The sequence below is a fragment of the Polyodon spathula genome, chromosome 4 (genome assembly GCF_017654505.1).
Source record: "Polyodon spathula isolate WHYD16114869_AA chromosome 4, ASM1765450v1, whole genome shotgun sequence".
Taxonomy (NCBI): Eukaryota; Metazoa; Chordata; class Actinopteri; order Acipenseriformes; family Polyodontidae; genus Polyodon; species Polyodon spathula.
Window position 1 is genome coordinate 72,386,605 of NC_054537.1, and position 24,348 is coordinate 72,410,952.

General features: G+C 40.5%; 1 protein-coding gene across 3 annotated transcripts in view; it reads left to right on the forward strand.

Annotated features, from left to right (window-relative positions):
- The first annotated feature begins 2,930 nt into the window (after positions 1 to 2,930).
- Positions 2,931 to 24,348, forward strand: part of LOC121314826 (ataxin-1-like) — a 163,670-nt gene continuing 142,252 nt past the window's right edge. For 2 of the 3 annotated variants that reach the window (XM_041248527.1, XM_041248529.1), the window contains exon 1: positions 2,931 to 3,010. The gene's annotated coding sequence lies outside the window, so the exon portion shown is untranslated. The remainder of the gene's footprint in view (positions 3,011 to 24,348) is intronic. The other variant, XM_041248530.1, reaches the window with a different exon arrangement.

The following is a 24,348-nucleotide window of genomic DNA, read 5'->3' on the forward strand; positions in this document are numbered from 1 at the left end:
TTTCATGCTCCACAAATGTCATACAGCCATTTACATCCTAACTCTGCAACTAGTGCAGCCACAAAATAGACCGATGCACAACAATGAGACCCTCATTATCATAATTGTGGATCATTATTTGTGTGTGTTGAGTTATTTGCATTGCTCTTAAGCTTACATGGGGTGCAATTATTTGGACAGCGTCTACACTTACATCAACTCCATTGCGTGGTAGCATTGCATTTCTTAATAAAGGACGAAAGGGGTAATAACCAGACTTTAAAATCATTTTTGTTAACTCTTATAATCCCCCGTTGGTAACTGAATCGTCTGCGAAGGTGAGATAGTGGAGGTAGTCATATACAGGTATTGTGGAATAAATAATAATTGCTTCCCCTGAGTCAAAATGGAAATAAAATCTAAAAACAAATAGCTTTATATCAACAGTGACTTGTGAGAACACTATTAGTTGTTAAGCTTGTGTTGGGTCAATGTTTTAAAGTCTTGGTTATATACCTTTTTAATACGATGTTCTTCAAGTTGGCAGAGACGTGTGAATGCTAAGTGCAGTAGTTCTCCAAAACAACCAGCAGAAGGAGCATTTTGCATGGTTAGGATAACAGGGCCTTCTGGCAGGATGTGCTATAAAAGGCTGCGGTGTACTTGTAGTTTATTGATTTAAAAAAAAAATAATTTACCAAGGCATAAAATGGTTAATGTTCAGAGATTATCCCATGGTTCCAAATCACAAGACATGGCCTGACTAGTAGAAACACCTGCAATAAACCTGGCACCATGTACAGACCTGTTTTATGTAACAAATAACCAGTGGAGCTTCTAACAAGCATATGCATTAAAGGACGTGCAATAGTTGTATGTTAGAAATTAATGATTAGGCCGAGTTTGGTTATGAGGGAAAGTTGTGAGAAAAACATATAATACTGAGCAGCTCTGTCTTACACAAACTTTGCACCATATGTTTTAACTCTAGCAGCTCCAAATCTTTCACAGGTGTCCTTGGGAGTTTCACATTTAGTTCTAAAAGATATTGCTACATTTTTTGTTGTCTAAAGCAACCTGTTAATTTCCGTTTTTCAGGTACTACTAGGGCTGGGAAAGATCAAAGTATATTTGCATACGGCTCACCTCCCACTCTTCCTTACCACATGTTTTTTCATTCTTTCAGTTTTTACATAATATACACTGACAATGATATTAGCTAAGACAGGTGCAAAGTGCTTTGTGGCTGTAAAACACAGATATTTCTGCCAAAAATCGTAAAGTGAAACTTTAGCAGCCATTAAAAATGCAGCATATGTAAATAATGCTTTTCATCTTGAGTTCTGCACTGGCCATCAAATTAGCACTCTGCCATCATTAATCCATTTAAATGATATTGAAATGCATTCAAATGAAGAAAAGAGCATGAAATTGGGTGGGGATCTGGAATACTAAGCGGGCGCAAACATTCTAATGAGATGTAAGGATTTTGCCTTGCACTTGGGCAATTGCTGACCCTCCAAAAACTTTGCACCTCTTCTGCAGGTGCAATTGTTTGCACTACTCCTATCCTTACATCAGCCCCTGTATTCTTTAACTGATACCGTATTCATTGACCAATGCTGATGGGCTGAGTTTTTTAAAAAGGGTGAACTTTTTCATTTAATTTTTGCATTTCACACAATATTCTGACTGTGACACAATTTTATTGTACGTTCCCAGGTGATGGGAAAACCCCACCATAGCAACAATTAAAAGCATTTGCCAGATGCCATGAGCAAGGCAGGGTCCTTATACTCATGGCATATTGTATTGAGATGCAGAAACATACACTGTAGAGGCTTGCAAGTACAATATCTCTAATGCTGTTATCCAATTTCAGTTGTTACAGCTTTCATTTTATATTGTTAATTGTTCAATGTAAAAGTTAGCTAAACATGACTCTTTACTGAAATATGCAAGTACACTGCACTACAGTATGCAAGATGCTGAAACTGTCAGCACCCCCAACATCCCTTCCACTCCCACTCACCTCACCACCCTTTAAAGCATTCATAAAACAGTTTTGATGTGGAACTGACAAAGTGCAATTACACTACAATAATAAATGTTGACAGTGTATTACAAGGTTTTTCGACAAGGCTATGTAATACAATCCTGCCATTCAATAAAGAAGTTGCTTTACATGACAGCAATCAATCTTATCAATGGTCATTTTTTCTGTCACCTCCGCAACAGGTAGTAGGACTCCACTACTCTACTCGACTCTACTTCTACTGAAGGTTGTTTGGTTCATTGCTTGTGCTGTATACTTCAATTTGCATATTTCAAAGCTATAGCTTAAAAAATCACCACCACAGGACATACGATTTCTATTTGAATTTCAATGTTTGTCTTTTTTATTTTTTTTGGTGGTATTTCCTGTGATTGCAATAATGCCTCTTGAAAACTTTTCCAATACAACTGCGGCTCCTACCCTTTTATCCTGAAATGCACGTTAACAAACACTTACACACACACACACACACACACACACACACACACACACACACACACACACACACACACATACACACACACACACAGTCACCCTGACTTTATCTGTCAAGCCTATTGTGGTGTTTGTTACATGCATGACTTGTGTATGTGTGTGTGTGTGTGTGTGTGTGCGTCTTGTATAACAATGCCTATTGAAAAGCCAATGCCTATTGAAAAGCCTCCGGCACTGACAGAGTTAAAGCTGGCTGGTGTGTATGCACTGATCCCTGGCTCTCTTGGCTGCCTGCCAGCGTGTTGCCTTGTCTCCATCCCCTTCTTGTATAGAGTAGAATCCTTGAGCTATTGCAGAGACAGCCAACTGCTCCATATTTGGCTTCTGTTACACACATAGAGAGAGAGAGAGAGAGAGAGAGAGAGAGAGAGAGAGAGAGAGAGAGAGAGCTAGCTAGGCTAGCTTTGCTGCAGACATCATTCTATCGTGGAGGGGAGACAGAGCAGTGTCACTGCAACAGGAAAGTGCATTACACCATAAGTAAGTCTGCTGTTTTGTTTAGATTGATGTATTTACTAGAATCATCTATCCTGCGGCCACGCAGACCATACGTAAGAAAATGGGTCATTATTAGGAAGAACATCGTGGATCATGCATGTCAGCTTTTTATTTATTTATTTATTTTTTTTTTTCATATCTTGTTTTAAATGTTTATGTCCGACTTTTGGATTTACAGTACATGACGAAGTCGTAGAGCGGTGTTTGTTTTGCATTGCGTGGTGTCTGTCATTTTTTCAGAGGTGCAATAGTTCAGAGGAAGCGCAGTCAAAGAGAGCGGGTGGTGTGTAGAATAGTAGTCGAGTAGCAATGCACTTAGCCGGCGGAGATAGGACAAGGTTTCTCCTGTTTGTAGTATTAGCGCTGTTCCGTCTACTCTAGTGGTTTTTACGTCACATTACAGACGATACCAGCAATTGAAAACACGAAACGTTCACATAGTAGTGTATAGTTTTACATGTGTTGATTCGTAGTAGTACACGGTATTAAACCAGTTTCAGTTTTGTACAGTGGTTTACAAATGTTACAATCGCACTATCATTATGATGAGTACCAATACCAATGCCTGTCTACCTATGATGTCAGATAGCTCAGCGCTCAGGTTATGTGCAGGCTATTTATATATTGCTTGTTACAGTAAGGGCTGGCTGAATGCATTAGGGAATACTTCAAAACAGATTTGAATTAAAACAAAACTGATTGTAATTTCCTCATTTTACTGCAAGAAAAATTGTCAGATAAAAAAATTAATAATAAAAAATACAGCCTATACTATTCATTTTGTAGTTCTTCCTTTTTTAAAAAAATAATTGCTATTGCTGCTTTCTTAAAGGTATAATTTAAATCTCATGTTCTGGTCAATTATGTATGATCAAGCAGCCTTCTTCTGTTACATAAATACACAGCCTAGCCTACTGTGCGTTTTAAATTACTAATATCTTAATTTTGAACCGGGGCAGTCCTCTTTTATATTTAAAGCTTTAATTGATAGATATGTGCATTATTTTGTATGTTTACAAAATGCATGGATTAGGTCTCGTTATTAATCAGATTTCTAAGAACCACCTTAAACACAAAGCTGCCAAGTGTGTGTAAATGAGAGAGAGAGAGAGAGAGAGAGAGAGAGAGAGAGAGAGAGAGAGAGAGAGAGAGAGAGAGCGAGAGCGAGAGAGCGAGCAAGCGAGCGAGTTTACTGTTCGTGAATTGGAGGGAGAGCGAATTGAGACAGAAGACCATACTTATTTCCCAGCCATTGGACTGCAGTTGAACTTGACAATGAGATATTTTCTTTCATTATCACAAGCAAACTACATTTCCTTTGTCTTACGCTATCAGTGACTCGCTTCTGAATTGAAGAGGGTTTAAACTGATTGTTTTTGAGTGTGGAGAGTAGGATGATAGCAGGTTCCCTTGAGCTCTCTCTGCCAGTCTCTCTCTCTCTCTGTCTCTTTCTCTCTCTCGCGGCTCTCCCTGCATGTAGATTCCTATCAGCGGTTTAGACTTTCAGTGCACTTACTAGAGCTATGATCAATCAGGCAATTAGATCAGGCTGCTATGGCAACAGACAGTATTTATTCATCCAGTCAGGTGTGTTTATCTTGTGAAAGGTCCACTGCTGATTTCTTGTGTACTCAAGTTACACAGGTTCTGCATAGTAGTCTTTGCTTGCTCCCATATGTCATGCTGCTTTTACCATGTGATAGTTAACCATTTGGTTGACGGTTGTTTTGCAATTACTAACTGTCTACTAGGTACTTCAACGTATAGTGGAAAGATAATATTGTCAGGCAAAGCAGTGAAGCTTACTGCTGCTGGTATCCACTTGTAAAATTACTTGAAAAGTAAAATACACATTTTATAATCTTTTCCACAAAATGTATAATATTTCGTGGACAGCTGAGGTTTGAGGCTTTTTAGTTACGTTCCATTTCTGGTGTTTCAAATTGTAACCCTTTCTCTGCCACATAGCTTAAATCTCTTGCCATATCCAGCAACCAGACCACACACTTTGAGATAGTGTCTTCACATTCGGTACACAGCTGATGGTCAGCAAAAAAAAAAAAAAAAACTTCTGGAAAAACTACCTGCATTTTATCTTCATCCCAATAAAGCAAAACAAAGTGTAGGGGGTGGGGGTTCTCCCTGGCTACCTGGGGTGAGGGTGGGGGGTTCTCCCCCTACCCCACCCCCTGGTCCCCCCCACCCCCAAAGGGGACGACTCCCACAAAGGGGGACGGGGGGGACCAAGGTTCCCACTGGTTGAGGGGGGGGGATGGGGGTTCAGTCCCATCCCTGGAGTCAGGGGGACCGGGATGGACCCCCTGGCTTCCTGGGGGGAGGGGTGGAGGTTCCCCCTGGGGTGGGGGGAGGGGGACGGGGGTTCCAACTCTGGTTCGAGGGTTGAGGGGTGGGTGATGGGGGTTCTCCTGGCTCCCTGGAGTGAGGGGTGGGGATGGGGTTCCCTTCTGGCTTCCTAGGGTGGGGGATGGGGGTTTTAATTTCCAACAAATCTGAATGGCTAAATATGATGAACAGTATCAACAAATATCTACATTTTTTAGGTTCATCAAGGGCTGTTTTTGCGGGGGCTTTTAATAAAACTTGTGAATCTTGTTTTGAAAGTACATAGGAAGAATGTAAGGTAATATTCATGGCCAATTCCAAAAATGTTATGAAGTCAAAACCACCTGGTTGATCAAAATATTGCAGTTTAAGACTACTGCCTGTGTAGTTAGGAGAAGAGCTGGGAGTAGCAGGCTGTACTCACAGCTCTTCTCAATTATTCAATCAATACCCGGCCACATTCTGCACAAGGATTTGGCATGGGCGAGAATTAACCCCATCTCTGCCAAACTTCAATTCAAAATAATACATTTATAATAAAATACTATATACATGCAGCAGGGCTATGTCGTGTCACATACCTCCCCCCACGTGCGCAGTACGGATGGCCACCAATGGCCACCTCCCCCTTTGAACCCAAGTCCTTTCTCCAGAAGTCTCCTTGGTTCCTGTGGGTGGGCTGGAACAGGGGGCCAAACCAGGCTTCAGCGGTGGTAGTCTGGGTTGTGGTCCCCTCGGGGCTCCTTTACAGAGGGCTGGCTCATCACTGGCAGCGGTGCTGGGCCCGCAATGTATACACATTGTTTTGCTTTGAACATTTCCAGTGTGTCTGTACAGTATGTAAACAGTTTATATAAATATGCTTAATTTGAAGTTTGTTTAGGCTTTATGACAAAAAAAGAATAACAATATATTGCCAAATTGTCCAGAGAATGGCATCCTTTTGAAGAAAGTCATTTATTTATTAAAGATGAAACATGTTCTGATTTGCAAGGCTTTTTCTGAAGTCTATGTAATGCAATGCAAAATAGCCTCAGAGCTCAATTTGTGTTACTGGCCTAAACAAATCCCTATACACCATTATACTGACTACATACAGTAGTGAAGTTTGTCAAAACACATGTGGCAGTGGGTAGGAATGGGCAGTTCTGGAGTATGATAAATCACACATTTCATAATTTAGCCTCTGACGTACTTCAAGTATCCTATAGGAAATCAAGATGCCTGTACAGTTCTTTTTTATGCATTTACCATCCTACCCCATGGCATTGTTAAGTCACACAACTATGCGCCGCTGTTTACAATCATTCACAAGTTATTACCAATTAAACTTCATATCCCTGAAAATAGTGCAGCTAGGAAACTATGATTTGGAGTGATTTAGTATGATCGACAAACCCTCATAATTTCATAACATTCTTAGGTGGTGACGCAGAGGTTCCCAAAATTTCTTTGCTGCATTCCCCTTCCGAGACACAATAAACAGTACAGTCTTAGAAAAAGATGATTTTCCCAACATATAATAACATATTCTTCTGAAGACAGAACGCAACATAGCACAGTACCACTATTCAAATACTTAATAAACTTGAATATAAAAGAACACCCAGTGAGAAGGATGAGCCTGCTTGTTAGCGCAGTTTTTGGTATCTCGGCTTGATTTCGGAGAGTGTAAACCTCACCGATTTATGTACTTGTTCTTGTTGTAAATAAGCGAATAAAACCCAGTTTCACACAGATATGTTGAGGCAAAGTGAACAAGTATTTCGACAGCTGTTTGTGACAATTCAGTGAACTCTTTTTGAATTGAGAGACAGAACTGATCAACAGGTATATGTTTGAAATTATCTCTCAAAACAGAGTTGCCAGCAACATTAATCAAATTCTCTTTTATACTCATGGCAACATTGGCCTTTGCTACAAAGTTCTCTCAAAATGGATTTCGAACCCAGGCAAAATCCTGCAATTCATTTGCCTCACTTTCGGGAAATTGTGTGCAAAGCTGGGACAAACGCTCCACTATCACATATTTAACTTCCAGGACCAACATTCCAGAATTCATAATGACAGAAGACAGTGTCGGAAACATAACTACATTGTCTTGCTTCACACAGCTACTCCAAAGCAAACGTTTTTGGGAAAAGCACCGTACTTTTTCCTGTGCAATGAAAATGTTACAGTTCTTACCTTGCAAAGAAAGGTTAAGTTCATTGAGCTTGTCAAATATGTCAGCCAAATAGCTCAGTAAAACTTGAACTCTCTGGTCGAGTAAGTGTTGGGGAGTGAGAGTTCATCACAAACAGACAACACTGTCTGAGTTCGCAGACTCCTGCCAAAACTTTACCCTGTGACAGTCATCGAACTTCCGTATGAAACAGAAGTTGCTTGTGCAAACATCCCACCTCTTCACATGGCACTGAGAAAAGTCCTGAGTTCAGTGGTTGAGCTTTTATGAAGTTAACTATTTTTAATGCAGCAGTTAATGCATCTGACAGCTCTTTTGGCATCACTTTTGCAATAAGCGCTTCCCAGTGATTTAACAATTACATCATACACACACACTGTGGTGCAACAGCCTTTATACGAGCTGCAAGTCCACTTTTGTGTCCACTCAGGGCTTTTGCCCATCAGTACAAATCCCGACAACAATTCCACTTAGTGTTTTTATCTGTCGTGTTACCATCTAAAATTTTGAACGGCTCCTCAGAAGTAGGTCTCCTTGAGGCAGCGTCATCTTTATTTTCAGATGAGATGATGTATCAAACATAAACCATTATCTGGGTTGCATTGGTGCTGACAGTACAGGCTTTGCCTCACTGCTTCAGTGTCTTGTGCCATATCAGCAATTCTGCGGCTAACCATCAGATAGTAAAATGAGACATAACTGATCATCAACTTTACTCCCACATACTATCAATGCCATTTCAATCGCTTCTGGAAGCACAAGATCTTCACCAATCGTATGAGGTTTTCCACTTCTTGCTATTTGGAAGGAGACACCATACGATGCTTCAAGTGCTTTGGCAGGTATAGCGCTACTTTCTTTGATTAACCTCCTCTGTCCTTTGAGTTGAAAGAGCTTTCGTTCAAAAAAGATCTTGTGGCTTATATCTGAGGGCAGGATGTTTGGTCTCCAGATGGCGTTACTTTTAGTTTGGTGGTTTCATGCTATCATTGGCAAGAACATCCGCACAAACAACACAATGTGGTCGCTGATGCTTGTCAGAACCAGTGAATGTAAATCCCAAGTCCAAGTATGGTTGGTATTTCCTGTTCTTTTTTTTTGCTTGACTTTACCTGTTCCTTCATCAATATCCTCAATTTTACGCTTAAAAAATGCTCCATTATTTCCTATTGTTTGCTGTCTAACGTTAACACAACCGATCGCTAGCGAGAACAATAATGTGAGTCGTGTTCTCATCTCTATGCTCGCTCGTCGGGTTGGGTGTTAAGGGGCGGCGTTGGAATATTGTTCAGTAAAGCTCTGGCACGAATCACCTTGTTTTACAATCGCCAAGAAGTCAGAAACAAATATTTATCAGTCAGGTCTTGCGCCCCCTGATAACCTTGTCACACACCCCTAGGGGGCGCACCACCCAGTTGGAAAAAATCTGCCTCAGAACTATATGAAAATTGCATGCAACTTAGCTGCAGCTAGGAGCAGGTAAACGGTTGTTCTGAGAAATACCTTGCTAGTTGTATACGGTTTAAAGTTGTTACATTCCTTTCAGAAAACATGACCATGCCCTTACTAAATTGGAGCTGTAGTAGCTGTAGGTAAATTCACAATAACCACCTGAAACTGATGACTGGGTACCAGTTTCCTTGTGTTATGTTGCCTGTTTGAAAGCTGTGCCCTAGTCTCACTTAAATGACCAGTTTTGAAACCTGATGTCATGCTGTTGTAGCTAGCATGGTTAAAGGGACATTCGGGAGGCATACTGTAATAGCATATCATCACATTGTTATACCAGATTTGATCTGGTTTACACCCTGTCATTTATAGTGCAATGTGTACCATGGACAAACACAATTGCATGTTTTTCTTTTATTGTTCTGTGGGGGTGCACAACTGTGATATTGTGAAAAAGTGCCTACATACTGTATGTGTCACACTAACAATTATCTTATGAAGCAATCATGATGAAACGTGATGTGGACACTGGCCAGAGTCTGTTGGGCTGATATATCTTTTCCTGGACGCACCCAAGTGAAGAATGTTTTCAGTATTATTCTCCAGCTGTTTTCCTAGCCATGATGTGTAAATAAAAATATATTGCAGCAGAAAGTGACATACCATCATCAGAGACCATTCTTACCAGCATGCAGGAAAGCCAATAAAACAGGAATAAAAGAGTCAGCAAATAAAACTCCTTTTGCCTATTTACTGTGCAGCAACTGCAGTTACTGCATTACATGTTATTTCTGAGGTTGCAGTTTCTATTCTAACAGGACAGGGTAATACATGACATAGTAACTAAATATAATGTAAAGCAGATAAAACAGAAATACACACATTATAACCTTGTACTGTTGTGTAAAAAAAAAAATCCACAGATGTAAAAGTGTTGATACTTGGCCTGTGTGAACAACTGTATTCTTTCCTTTTAAGAACATTATGAAGCATGCAGTGCTGTAAGAATGTGTGGTGTGCCTTTTTGTGGCAGCTGCTGCTGGGCAGAGCATAATTATAAAGGGGAAGTGGCCTGAACAAGCATGCAGAGACATGTCTCTTACTAGATATTTTCATACTGTATACTGTAATAGGCTGTTAAACTGAGACAGAAGCAGGAAGAGAGTAATTTACTACAGCTCACCACACATACGCATGTTCTCACACAGGCTTATGCATCATGAAAATCCATATTGAATGTTTTATAGTAAACAGAAAACTAAATCAATACAAACCGTTAGACCACTAAAGTTTAATGGAGCGCTTGCTCTTAAAATAAAATCCACTCTGGAAACAAGTAGGTTTTGATGCATTTTCTCTGTGTTTATTTATTTATTTATTTTTAAAATTTTAGTAAAAGTTTAAATATGAAACCATACTGTAGAGCCCTTTGTAATACTACCGAAAGACTTCATGGGATTTCATTTTAGTGATGGAGAGTTTAAATATGAAACCAGGACTGTAGAGCCCATTGTATATTACCGAAAGACTTCATGGTATATATATATGATATATATATATATATATATATATTATCTTGACATATATATCATATTGTAGATTTGACATCTATATATATATTATATATATAATTAAAAACAGTGATGTAGTTAGTTATCTGTAGCACCAGCAAAAGCATCCAGTGGTTTTGGTGAAAGGTAAGAATGGATATTGTGGCTTTTCTAAAGAGTTTACCATTATAAAAGTTTCCCGTAGTAAAAATATAGCAAAGTGTAATAAAGCATAGTAAAAGCATGTTAAAGAAAATATAAGAACTGTAAAGCCCAGAGAAGTAAACAAACATCACATTGGAGGTGATGCTTACAATCCAATCAAAAACTAAAATACTGAACACCTTGAAACATAATTTAATTTGCATTTGGAACTGAAGAAATGTTTGAAATGTACCTTGCTTCAGGTTAATTGTATGTTTTAATGTTCCAAGAGGTTTAGCTGTTACTTATTCGCCATGTAAATTATGCCATGCATTTATTAACGGCTCTCTGTGTAAAAAAGAAAAAAATGTTGTGCACTCTCGTCCCAATATCTGTGCTAAATAATTTACTGCAGTTTTGTTTGCTTGTGGTGACTGAATTACTTCCCTATGCATTCACACACACATGCACACGCACACACAAAAATGGAACATAATGTTTCAGTTTAAATGTATTAATGCATCCAGTGTCTCTTCAAAAGGGCAGCTGTAGCGTTGGTTTTCTGTTTTGTTGATTGTGAACCCTAAATTCAAGGCACGCACCCTATATACAAAAATATGACATCACAGTGTGAAGCGAAGCAAGCCTAATACCTTCTTATACAGTAGCTTGGTTCAAGGACGTGTTATTGTTAAATTAAACTTCAAACACATCTCCAAACAAAGTGAGTCAGTTGAAATGTAAAATTAATATAGGTTTGATTCTTTGTAAATTAAATAATACAGGAGACTAAATTAGGCCTGAAAAGGGCCAGGCTTTTTGGAAACTGTTGACTGCTGGACTGTGAGCTGTTGTTATGAAGAGAGGAAGTTCTGGGTAGGGAAGAGAAAAGAACTAGGTTATAGACAGCTGATCGGAATTTATTTTCTTGTAGGTCAGAGGTCCATGCTGTCCATATTTATTTGTTATGTCTTTATGCAGGGCCCACCTAAAAGCCCCTCTTATCCGTACTAATACTTTGAAACCTCTCTGTAGATCCTCCCCTCTCCCATGGTATTAAAATCCCTCAATGCTCTCAAGTAACTGACCCACAGATTCAGGAAAGCAGAGGAGGATTGCTAAGCAGAGTCTTGTAACGAAAGCATGGGGGGGTATAGTTAACAAATGTACTATAATTAGGGCTTTTCAGTGTTTTCTTTCGACTTTTCTAATCTCCTTTAAAAGCCGTTTGTGTATCTCAGTCACAACTGAGTAACATAAAATTAATTTTATTTACTGAGTTTTTCTATGAAACAACTAAATGGGCTTTTAAATCTTAAGTCTTACTTTTTCATTTCAAAGCAGAAGTGACTCTACTTTATTAATGTAAATACAGTCATGCAGAATGATTGTAATAAAGTGTGTCCAGCATAAAATACTTTATTTTTCATTATAGCTTTAATAAAGATTATTCGCTTATTAACGTGTTGCAATCTCGTTTGTACATTCTACTTGTTAATCAAAAATTAAGGCTTGGCCAATTTAAAAGCCAATTTAGTTGTTTCCCAGAAAAAAAAAATCCCCTGTAAATTAAATCAATATTACTATTAACATGTTTCTCAGTTGTGATTGAGAACACGAATGGCTTAACAGGTATCAATTGAATTCTTAGAGAGTAGAAAAGTTGGGGTGAAGCACAGAAAATCAGAAGCCCTAACTGTAGTACGCACATGTTGTTGCATCTGACCTTGTGTAAATCAATGGAGCTTTTCTTGTTCGTTAAAAAACTGCAAAACTGTAGTAGAAAGAAATTACCTTTTGGAAAATGACACTCTTTTCTGTTGCCTAATGGAAAATGACTGTCAGCGTTGTCGACAAGTTTACAAGTGTTGCAAGATGTAATTGCAGGTAAAGTCACAGGTTTCAAAGCGTGTAATTATTGGTTGCTTCTAAACAGTCTCTCAGCAGTGTACAGTGGTGTGAGCACCCACACTGTACTCTTCTGCGATAGGAGGAGAAGTGGGAGAAGTATGAAGGGGTTGGGGTCTCTTTCAATTCAAAGTCAATCACCAACCAATACTTTTGGGATATGCCTGCCACAGGTCAGGTACTTACTGAGCATTTTATGTCAGAGCTGCCAATAGGCCCCTCTGGGGAGTGACGTCCTCGGTCGTGCCTCCCAAGAGAACAAACAGTCACTCCATGGAGCTGACTTCTTCTTTTGCTTCTCACATCAGATAAGTAGGGTAGGTATAAAAACTTATCCCGTTGCTGTGATTACGTCTGTATGAATTTTTTTTTCTCTTTTCGACAGCCTGCATCACTTGCCGATTGTAGTCTGCTTTCTAACTCCGCAGCCTCTGCTGTTGTGTGCGTTTTTCTTCTGCAGCTAAAAAAAAAAAAAAAGACTTGTGATTTCCTCCACCGGGACCCTGCTGTTGAGACTACTCCACCAGCCCACCTGCTTAGTGCACTTGGCCTAATCAAAAACAAATAATAAAAATTCACAGTTTTCCCACCTGGGGTGGTAACTGTTCTAATAAAACCCTCACAGCTTTGCTGTTGTGTGTGTTTTTTTCCTTACTGCTCTTGCAGTAAAAAAAAAACCCAAAAACATAAACACAAGCAGTACATTCTCTATTACTGCAGCTCTTCAGCCTGTGCTCCACCCTGGCATACACTATCAGCTGCCCTGGTTGTGTGTGACTGCACGTGGTTCAAATCCTTGCCCATGCTGCACCGTGGTTTTCTGTACTGCTCCCCTGTGCCTAACCGCAGCCATCAGAGCTTGTGTTTCCACCCCAGCGTATCCTACATGCTACCCCAGGTTGTGTGACTACACGTAGTTAAGGCTAAACAGCTGCCCAGTACCTGGGTGCTTCAGTGCCCCAACATGACCCTGGTGCCCTTGGTGCACGCACCCTCGGTGCTCGCTGCCCTCGGTGCTTCGGTGCCAGTGGTGCTTCGGCGCCCGTGGTGCTTCAGTGCCTGCAGTGCTTCGGCGCCCTCAGTGCTTAAACGCTCTGTGCCTCTGTGCTTTGGCGCCCAGCACGCACGCGCCTTTGGTGCTCTTGGTGCCTCAGAGCCTTGCCGCTCTTGTTGCTTCGGCGTCCCAGCACGTCCCTGGTGCCCTTGGTGCACACGCCCTCGGTCCTCGCTGCCTTCGGTGTTTCGGTGCTCTCGGTGCCTCAGAGTCTCGGTGCCTCTGTGCTTCGGTGCCCTTGGTGCTTAGACTCACCATGCCTCTGTGCTTAGACACCCCAGCATGTCTATACCATCTGCAAGCATGGCTAATTTCCACATTTGGACATCCTGCAAGGCGTTGCTTTCTGCACAGGACAAGCACACCCTCTGTGTCCGGTGCCTGGGCATGCAGCACACCTCATCTGCCCTTGCTCTATTTATGCAGCGTTCCAGCCTCGGGTACTACGCTGGAGGCTTGATAAGTTTACAAGTGCTACAGCCCCTGCTAACACGGCAGAGGCATCAGCGGCGCTGAGAGCTCCTCCCTCCCCCTTCCGCAATCTGTCCCTGAGCCCCTCACAGAGCATTCCCTGCGCTCAGGTACAGGTGCCTTGGTCTTGCACCCGCTCTCCAACTCGTAGTTCCAAGGGGGCCAAACTCTTGAGACAGGCGCAGAACATTATGGACTTGAAAAACCAGATGTCCCAAGTCCTGGAATATGTGACCAAGCAGAAGGCTTAAGCCCCTGCTCCAGTCCTGGTCCCTGCCCTGGAGCTGACCCGTATTCACCGGGGTGGTCACCCCGGATGTCCCAGAGCCAGATGTCAGCATGGCTGATGAGGACCAAGATGTGATCTCGATTGCAGCCTTTTGGGAGGATTGCTCCCTCCATCAGGAGGAGGAGGAAGGACAGGTCGAAGATCTGACCTCTGAGATCGGCCCAAGCTCAGAGGTAACCTCTGACGCTGGAGTTTCCCCAATCTCAAGCTCGATCCCAGCACTGATGGAGGGAGGCAGCGCCTGAACAGCGCCGATCTATTTCTTAATATCCAGTCTCCTATTCCCCACCCCCAGCCCTTCCCAGTGTTCCTGGACTTCCTCGAAGAAGTACAGTCCACATGAAACCACTGGCTTCCGTGCAGAGTGTACAAAAAAGGGCAGCTCCGCAAGGGCTCTGGGCTTGGTAGATTTTTCCACTGTGGACCATCACGACCCTGGGTGTTTACCCAAAGAACCCACCTGAAAAGGGCGTATGCAGCAGAAACGCAAGTCACCCGCTTGGCCAACACGGCTGGCCACTTGACTGTGTATATGGACGGCATACTGCAGTTGGCACCCCTCCCTGAACCGGTGGCTTCAGCTGAGCCTAGTTTCAGGCACTCTGCTCCAGATATTAGGCTTCCAAGGGCAAGCCCTTGGCCGCAGCCTGGCAAGCCTCGCGGTAGCTCGCAGGCAGCTTTGGCTGTCCCAGGCAAGGGACACGGACGAGGACAAGGCAGCATTGCTGGATGTGCCGATTTCCCACGGCCATACCTTCGGGCAGGCTGTGGAGGAGATGTTGCTGCGCTCTCACCGTGAATGCCAGGCTTCTTGGCAGATAGCCTCAATGCTCCCTTCCCGTGCGGGAGAGAGTGAGATACTGGTACCATCGGATGGTCCCGGTCCCCACTGCTCTGCGTAATGACTTCAGGCACCGCCTTCAGGCTTCCTCAGCAAATTATAGTTGGGCTCATCCGAAGTGAGCTCTGTGGATTGACTGTTTGTTCCCTCAGGAGGTGGGACCTAGGACGGCACTCCTCAGAGGGGCCTCTCAGGAGCTCTGACATAAAATGCTCAGTAAATACGTGACCTGTGGCAGGCATATCCCAAAAGTATTGGTTGGTGGTCGTCTTCTCCTTCAGGGAACCAGGGTTACATCTGTAACCTAACATTGTAGGGTGCAGAGTTCAAATTAAATTACAGCCCCTTGTCAGAGCCAGGACAGTCATAGTACTTGGATGGGGTACCTCCACAGCAAACCAGATTCTGTAAGAAGTGTGCTTGGACAATGACCATTGTGCCACAATAATATATGTGTGAATTGATTCATACTACTGTGAAACATGAATGGACATGTTTTGTACCATTCTACCAATGACCCGTACTGCAGTAGCTGCCTTTGTGGGAGTGCTGCCCCAATCTGAACCAATATGTGCGTATTCATTGCTATTAAAGATCATGCTGTGGATGACCCATGTGGAATAAGAGGTCTGTGATAGACGACAGTGGGCTGTAATCCCAGGTGGGTTGTCTTGGGTCTTCTTGCTTAAACAGAGAAGGGTTACCAGTGTGTATATACTATACAGCAGTTGTGATTGTTCTTGTTAGATTTCTGATGTTTTGATGGGATTTGTTGTTCAGCATGGTTTTTCCAAATACAGCATACATGTCTCACCTAAAAGTGGGGAACTTCCAGGATTGCCCACACTGCAGAATTGTAATTCATATCTTTCATGCTTTTGACTGATGGTTTAAAACCAATGCTAGTTTTTATTATTAGATTTTTTTTCCTTTGTATGTAATGAAGACTGGTAAGCTTGACAAATGTTTCTTCTTAGTTCAATATTATTTTATGTTTTGAAAATACATAGAAATTCAAAACCTATATGAACTTAAAGTTTAAAATAGTTTAAATCATTCTCACAAGTCCTTATCTTTATTTTCCAGACTTAATCTTTCACTCAGGTAAAACCATTTTTCCTGCTGTACTTCTATCGTCAATACATTCTCATGTACAGTGTTCACATGTCATTGACCAAGTAATGCAATGTCATGCACTGTACTGAGAGTTGTTTTGTTTGCAACCTGCACATTTGTTCATTTTTGGAAAAGATGAGGTGAATATCAGGGCTCCACACAAATGGCTTCTAGGTATAACAAATAAATTGGTCGCCAACTTGCTAACACACTTAAGTGATACTATAACAGTAACTTAATGTTTGTACTCACTTGTCTGTTGCCTCATTCTGCAGAATGGTGCATCTATGTAGTTGATGACTGCAGTGCACTCAGCATGTTTATATTTTTAAGTGATGTGTATAGAATTGGTTGCTACACCTTTAACTGTGTACAGTTGTAATACGAGAAATAGCATGCTGCAGCTCCCATGCTCAGTGTTAGTGAAGTCCTGATCTGAGAGCATGTAACAGACAGCTCTTATGTTTGCATGTTACCATTTATTTTTTTCAGTAAAAACAAGTTTCAGTGAGTTTGCTCTGTTATTTATGATATTAAGTACACCACAGCAAGCCCACTGTCATATAGTCTACATATTTCCAAACCATTCTTTTTTATTAGCACAATCTGAGAGCTAAATTTAGTGAATGGTGGAGTTTCTACTGCAATCGTGTAAGCTGCAGTACATTTCATTTTTTTATGCCCTAAATGTTTTAGTTTTTCACTTTCTAATTACAGTCACAAGTATTTCTATGCGTTCTGCTTTCACCGTTCTTAAAATGGCAAGTTTTCCCTGCAATAGCTGACCCTGCTTTAGTACAAAACTCATGCTACATTTACTGCATTGTGGTAACATCTTAAATTACCGTGCCTGCTTCTTTGGCTGAAGAGATATCAGCTCATCATCTAACTAGGTTAGCTGTGGTGCAATTAAATCATCCTTGATGGTAAACAACAACCAAATTTGTGTTGACTCAAAACTTTATCTAGGCACCCTTTTTTTTGTAGTTCACAAAGAAACCCTTTTTTCTGCAGAATACAGTAACCTTTTCACTTCACGTGTGTAACAACACACACAAACCTTAAGTATATTTAATATATATATATATATATATATATATATATATATATATATATATATATATATATATATATATATATATATATATCTTTATTTCTTGAATGCTGTTCATTTTAAGCTACCCTTTTACACAGCTGTACTTATACACATTTGTTTGCATGAAACTGGGGTTGCCATATTCTGATGGTATTACTGCAGTGCCACCAGGCATTTGTATTGGAATCAATTGTTACCGCCCTCCTCGCATGTGATATGCAGGTTTTTACATTTTTTTCACAGATCAATGTTACAGTGCATTCATAAATATTGATGCCTAACCAAAAGAAAATAGTTGTCAAAATACCATTTTAGTCGCAGTCTGGAGCCCTGGTCAATATATCACGTAATTGTATTTATGTACCTACTGTATAAGTAAAAAATAATATTTAAAATTTCTGAAAATACTATGCAATGGGTGTCTTCTGTGCAAAACAAAACATTCTTTATTTATGATTGAAAGCCTGTAGACTGGACCAGGCAGAATGAAGTCCAACTCCAAGTGCAGTTTGAAAGAAAATTGGTGAGTTCTTTATTTACAATGTTAAAAAATTACAAAAGAAAAAGTCTTTTCACACAAATAGAAGGTAGTGCAGTTTTCAAATGGGGTTTTTGTGGTATCAAAGGGACCCAGTATCTGGTCAGAGGTGGGTTCCCTCCGATAGTGTCTCCTGCTCACAGGTTGTGATTGTGGTGTCTATGACTCTGAAGATAAAACAGAATTACAAACTCTGTAATTCATTATTTTCCTTTGGCTCCCCTGGCTGTCTGTGCCCTCCTTCTTCAGTTCCCCAAGCAAAGCAACCTTCCAAGCCAGCATAGTCCCCTCATATGCTTCCAATTTCCGTCTCTGCAGTCATTGATACACCTGTCACTTAGTTGACAGGTGTATCACCTTAATCCTTGTACTGGAGAAGAGAAGGTTGGAAGCATCTATGTGACTGATCTGATCAAGATGGCCACTGTAAACCGACCAAAGACAGTGGTCTGTACTATCTTGATAAAGGAAGGAAGTTAATTACTTTAGTGCCTCTGCTTGTCGAGAGGCCAAACTTCACAAATAAATGTTCTTCACCCTGTCACAATCCCAAATCCTTTTGTCCACAAAACAAGTATTTGTACAATATATCGGGGTCATTCCATCTCAAGTGAGATAGTGAGTTGCTGATCACTGCTTACTTTGATTGAGTAAACCATATAACCTATTAAGATGACTTCTCAGACTGCAGCTGAAAAAAAGGTTCTCAGTTGGTAACTTTCTCCAAGAAACTGAATTGTGGTCTTGTGTATGCAATAGTGCCCAAAGTGGCCAAGAATCAATAACATTTTTCTAAAGGTCAATGGGCTAATATCTGATTCCAGTCTGTGACAGATGCTGTGTTGATTTGCCCCATGTGTTATCTGCTCCAGTAAAAAGAGACATGCCCTGTATAATGCAAATATTATATATATATATGTATATATATATATAATATATATATATATATATATATTATCATATATATATCTCTATATATCTAATTTCATTTTTGAGCAACTCGTAGCATGTTGTAGTTTCAAGTTTCTACCAATATACTCTATAGGTTTTTCCTGCCCCGTGTTCTTCCAGAACAGAATTTAAAACAATGACAAATTACGTCCTGTTCACGTCTCGGCAGGTCCACTTCTTTTGACGAAAGTCACTGTATCCTGTTTATCCACATAACTTGTGTAATATTTACAATGCTAGTTTTTCGCTGAAAGGTGTTGTGTTGTTATAAAGTTCAGCTTCAAATAAGGAACACCTTCATGAAATATTCAAATAAGGTAGTCAACGTTATTCATTTCAGTAGATTATCACTCTAACTAAAATGTTTTTAATGGAAACCCCTGGCCAATGGATTGATAAATGGTGTATGTGAAAAACCTCATTAGTAGGCTTTCTGATTAAAAAAATGGTTTCAGCTGGATAAAGGGGGTGACGACTGTACAAATCCAAAAATGCATCAGGATAGCTCTGGATGACCATAAAACTGAAAGCATTGTTTTACTTAAAAAGGACATATCTATTTCAACTGCTTTTGTGTCGCGCTCGGCTTCACGTCGTGTGTGCTAAACTATACAGCTGTAAGGGCATTGGAGTGAGACATTATGACTTCTCACTTTTAGGCAGAATGGTGACAACATCGATCCATAGCCTCCCACTGTGCTTAAACTGTTCTTAAAGTCTCAATAGACTATCTCTTCTACTGGGAGAACCTAAGCTGATAAATACAATGTTATGTCACAGGGTTCATCAGCTGATATGGTGGTTGGGGTGAGAATACAGAGTGTTGCTCCAAGAGTTCCAGGTCATCTCACACAATCTGTGAAGAACGTTTCTAAAATAGTATACTCCAAGTCAAGCAGGTTGGGAGAGGCTTTGACCCAGACCTCAGTTGCAGGAAAGTAGGAGGCATCATTGAACCAATGAATGATTAGAAGGCCAAATTTAATTTCACAAATTTATTTTAATAAAGGTGCAGCAATGGAGGCAGTGGCCAGGTGTTTGAGTATAAACGGATTTGTTCAAAAAGAAATCCAGACGTTGTTATAAGGATGTTAGTCAGAAATGGTGTAGACTTTCTGAGGAGAATGGGAAGTAGCTATTTTGTAAAGCTGGCTCACAGGATCTGCCAAAAAAGCAGTAATGAGAAAGTTTGACTCGAAGATCATAATATGCTTGAATACAGTATATCTGTGGATGGGTTGGTGTAGTTGTCAACATCTGTTTGATAAAGGGAGGACAAAAAAATTGGCATATACTACACTTTTTGTTGACTGTAAGCAAGTGGCATTCTTGACATATTTTATATACAAATGACATCTCTTTTGCAAGTTTGTTTTTGCAAACATGTATTTTCATTTTAAATTATATCTTGTGCTACATTAGGTTGAAGAATTCTATCTTCAAGTCATGTTTTTATCCTGTCTTGCACTACCTAGGTCATTTCCCTCAGAGGTGAAATTGTCCTTGGAGACTGTGTTGTGTTTCTGAATGGAGAAGCCACCCACTAATCACATCCATAATCAAACTTGTCTAGGGGGAAGTTGGCCCGGAGTGTCAAATGCAATAAAGAATTGTTCAATTTAAATCTTTTCTGGATGCCTCCTTTCTGAACCACTCTTTCACTAATGTCTTTCTTATCAAATTTATACTAGAGCATCTTGACAACCGCCAGTCTAAGTCACTGAGTTTAGAAGAAAAAAAAAACCGAGACATTATATGTGCCGAGTTTTTACAATCCCAGAACAAACGGGAGTATAAAAATACACCTATAGCCATTTTTATATTAATAAATTATGTAGTTTTATATAATTAGTTTTATTATAAATATATATATATATATATATATATATATATATATATATATATATATATATATATATATATATATATATATATATATATATATCATATATAGTAAACATTTTGTTAATTCGAGAGGTTTACAAATTAAAAAAAATGTCACCAAATGTATTAATGTAACAAAACAAAATTGTTAACGTTATCAGGAAGCATTTGTTTTCTTTGTTGCAAATCTTCGAGAGTCAAACTAGGTTTTTTTGTGTGTGTGTGTGTGTTTGTCTCTCTGTATATAGAGTTGTATACTATTATGAACATACTGAGTTTTGCACATTGCTGCTTGTATGCAGACTTTTTTTACAATAGCAACGCCATGGGAACAAGTGTTTTTTATTTTTTATTTTACAAACAACAGTATTCTGTTTTTATGTTAGAAAACCAGTCATGCCAATGTACAAATTATTATCAAAATGAAACCATGCCGTAAAGTTAAAAGCATATTGTTTAAAATTAATGCTTCAGTGTAGGCAGTGCTCACACAGGTCATGTTTTCTGCCTCACGCAGACAGTTCACTGCCTCTTACTGCTCAATGCAGAGCCGCTTCCTGCTTCATTGGGTCACGGACGATAATTATGATTATCGATAATATGTTTTCAACATGATAACATTATTGTGATTATCAGTATTATTGATTATTGTTCCAATCCTGTTGTCCAGTGAAACAGTTCTGCGACATCGTAGAAAGTAAATAGTTTTTGAACAATTTCATGTTCAGGCAAGAAAAACTTAATTCCTCTGACGCCACTGTGACAGGCACAGTCAAAAGCAGACACAAGGCAATACTGATATTAGGACAGCCCAGCAAATTTCCCTTGTAGATGTAGTCAAGCATCGCAAGAGGTGAAGATGATACATTGGCTGGAAAGGCATTTATTTTAAATGTTAACTAGTGAAATTCAGGAAGTGTAAACCAGGGCTTCGCTATTTCCTAATTTCATCTGTCTATCATCATTGACTCCCAGTCACAGCTTGGCTCTTTCTCTTGCATTTTGCTTTTTTCCCCATATGGAGAGAAAGAGATAGCATATTAAATAGATTTATTTAATAGCAGATATTTCAGATGCCTTTAAAGTTATGCCCATTCATCCCTCCATCCACCGCCTTTTCGAGATCTGCAGGGAGGAAAAATACTATTTCGCCATCCAACTTACCTTCGGCTGCCGCATGAGCCCTAAAATATTCGACACCTTGTCTTAAGCCCTCTGCTGGATTCTTCTCAACATGTATCGAGTTCCTTTCCTTGTCCATCTCCTAGATGACTTTGTCCTTGTATCCCCCCACCTCGGACCCGCTCAAGCAATTTCTAATTTGTGATCCCTGTTTTCTTCACTAAGTGTACCACTTTCTGAAGCTAAAACCATTGGCCCAACAACCCGAATAGAATCCCTCGGAATCACCCTGGACACCATCAAATTTGAAGCCAGCTTCCCACACTGGATAAACTTGAGTGCCATTCTTCAGCTCATTAACAATTTTCAAATATCAAAATCAATTTCCAAATGCAACCTGTTATCTCTCCTCAGCCACTTTAATTTTGCAATTCGCATCATTCCCCAAGGCAGAACATTCATTATATATCCCGCCTTTTCAATCTCGCCTCAACTGCAAGAAACCTGGATTCTCACATAAAAATCTCCCCAGAAGCAAGAAAAGAAATCAGAACATGATCCACCTTGCTGGAATGGCCTCTCATTATTCTACAATGATTTCATCTCAGCCCCTCGTTATCTATCTCTATTTAGTGACGCTTCATCCATAGGATTCAGGGCTTTTCTAATCAAAGAATGGTTCTATGGCACTTGGCCCCCCGAAATTCAAAACTTGTCCTTAAATTTACCCCATTATTGCAGTAGCTCATCTCTGGGGGCACCCTTGGTCCAGAAAATCGATATTAATTTTCAGTGACAACGTGTCAACTGTCCACATGATCAGTAAAGGCAGATCATCCTCCCCTTTCATCCTGCAACTACTTTCCCATTTAGTTTGGATATCAGTTTCCCATAATTTCATTATCAAAGCTCACCATCTTCCAGGCATCTACAGTAATACAGCTGATGCTTTATCTCGCCTACAGGTTGCCAAGTTCTGCAGCCTGGTTCCAGTAGCAGTTCCAGCCCTCCAGGTCCCATCCTTTCAGCAGCTCATCTTCAATTAAACCCAACCCTCTCCAACCTTCTCCTATCAACAAGAACCTATATGTTAGCAGACCTCTCTCCATCCACCCGTTCCTCTTATGCAACAGGCTGGGCAACCTTCTCTACTTTCTGCACTCAGAATAGGATATCTCCCACACCCTTTAACGAAAACTGGATCGTAGCTTTCATCGTTCATGCTCAGGACACTACATCTCCAACCTCTATAAAAAACTACATTTCAGGAAGTCAATTGCACTTCTGCAGCATGTTCATCCCTTTCGCCAACCCTTCTCTCCATCCCAGCAGTACGCCTGACACTCCGAGAAATGACCAAGAGCCTCCTTCCTGCATCTTCTTCCAGATTTCCTATAACCACCAATATCCTCAATACCCTGATATCAATTCTCAGGTCAGGATGTTTCAATCCATTCGACAACATTGTCACGGAAGCAGTGTGCCTAACTGCCATCTTTAGAATTGTGAGAAGTTTAGAATTCACAGTCCCCACATCATCTAGTTTCCCAGCCATAGGCATCTGCTCTTGCAACCTCTCTTGTTCCAGATCTACATTACATCCTGTTCCTGAGAGCATCCAAGGCAGACCAACTCTGCCAAGGTCAATTAATCCAAATATCAACGATAGATTCCCCTCTCTGCCCTTTCTCCTCTCTAAGTTCATGTCTATTAAAAGACCTTTCAGTTCCTTAGACCCCCTCTTCATTAATTGCTCCAAAAGCATCATTACCAGACGTTGGCTCTCTTTCCACCTCTCACCCTCGTCACCAGAGCAAGTCTTTCTCCCATATCCTATACCACCCACTCCTTCAGTACTGTCACAGCCTCTTCAGCAGCCAAAGCCTGCATCAGCCATCACCTGATCAAGACCATAGGGTGTTGGTCCTCTTCAACAGTCAACTCCTACATCAGATCACTGCCATCCGATATCACTGCAGCTCACCAGTCTATAGCTAGTATGACCGGAGTAGGGGCGCCCTCTCCGCCAGGACAACCAGAGGTTTTCCCCTAATAGAAGGGTTTTTTTCCTCTCCGCCGAGCGGGTTGTCGACACATAGTTTGTTCCACTAACCATCAATTTTTTGTTATTTTGTTTGTCATTGTTTGTCTTTGTTGTCATTGTCTTTTCTTGCTTTTTTGTTATGCATTGGTGCGCGGTCTTTGTTTCTCTTCACAGGTGCGGATTCAATGGGGAGCCAGTGATCCATCTTTTGGGGGGATAGTGACTCTCACTTCCCTAACCTGGAGTTACAGTAACTCTACAGTTTCTTTGTGTGGTCAGAGGGGACCACCGGCCACACTATTCTTTTGCAGCTCATGCGCTATATATATCTTGCC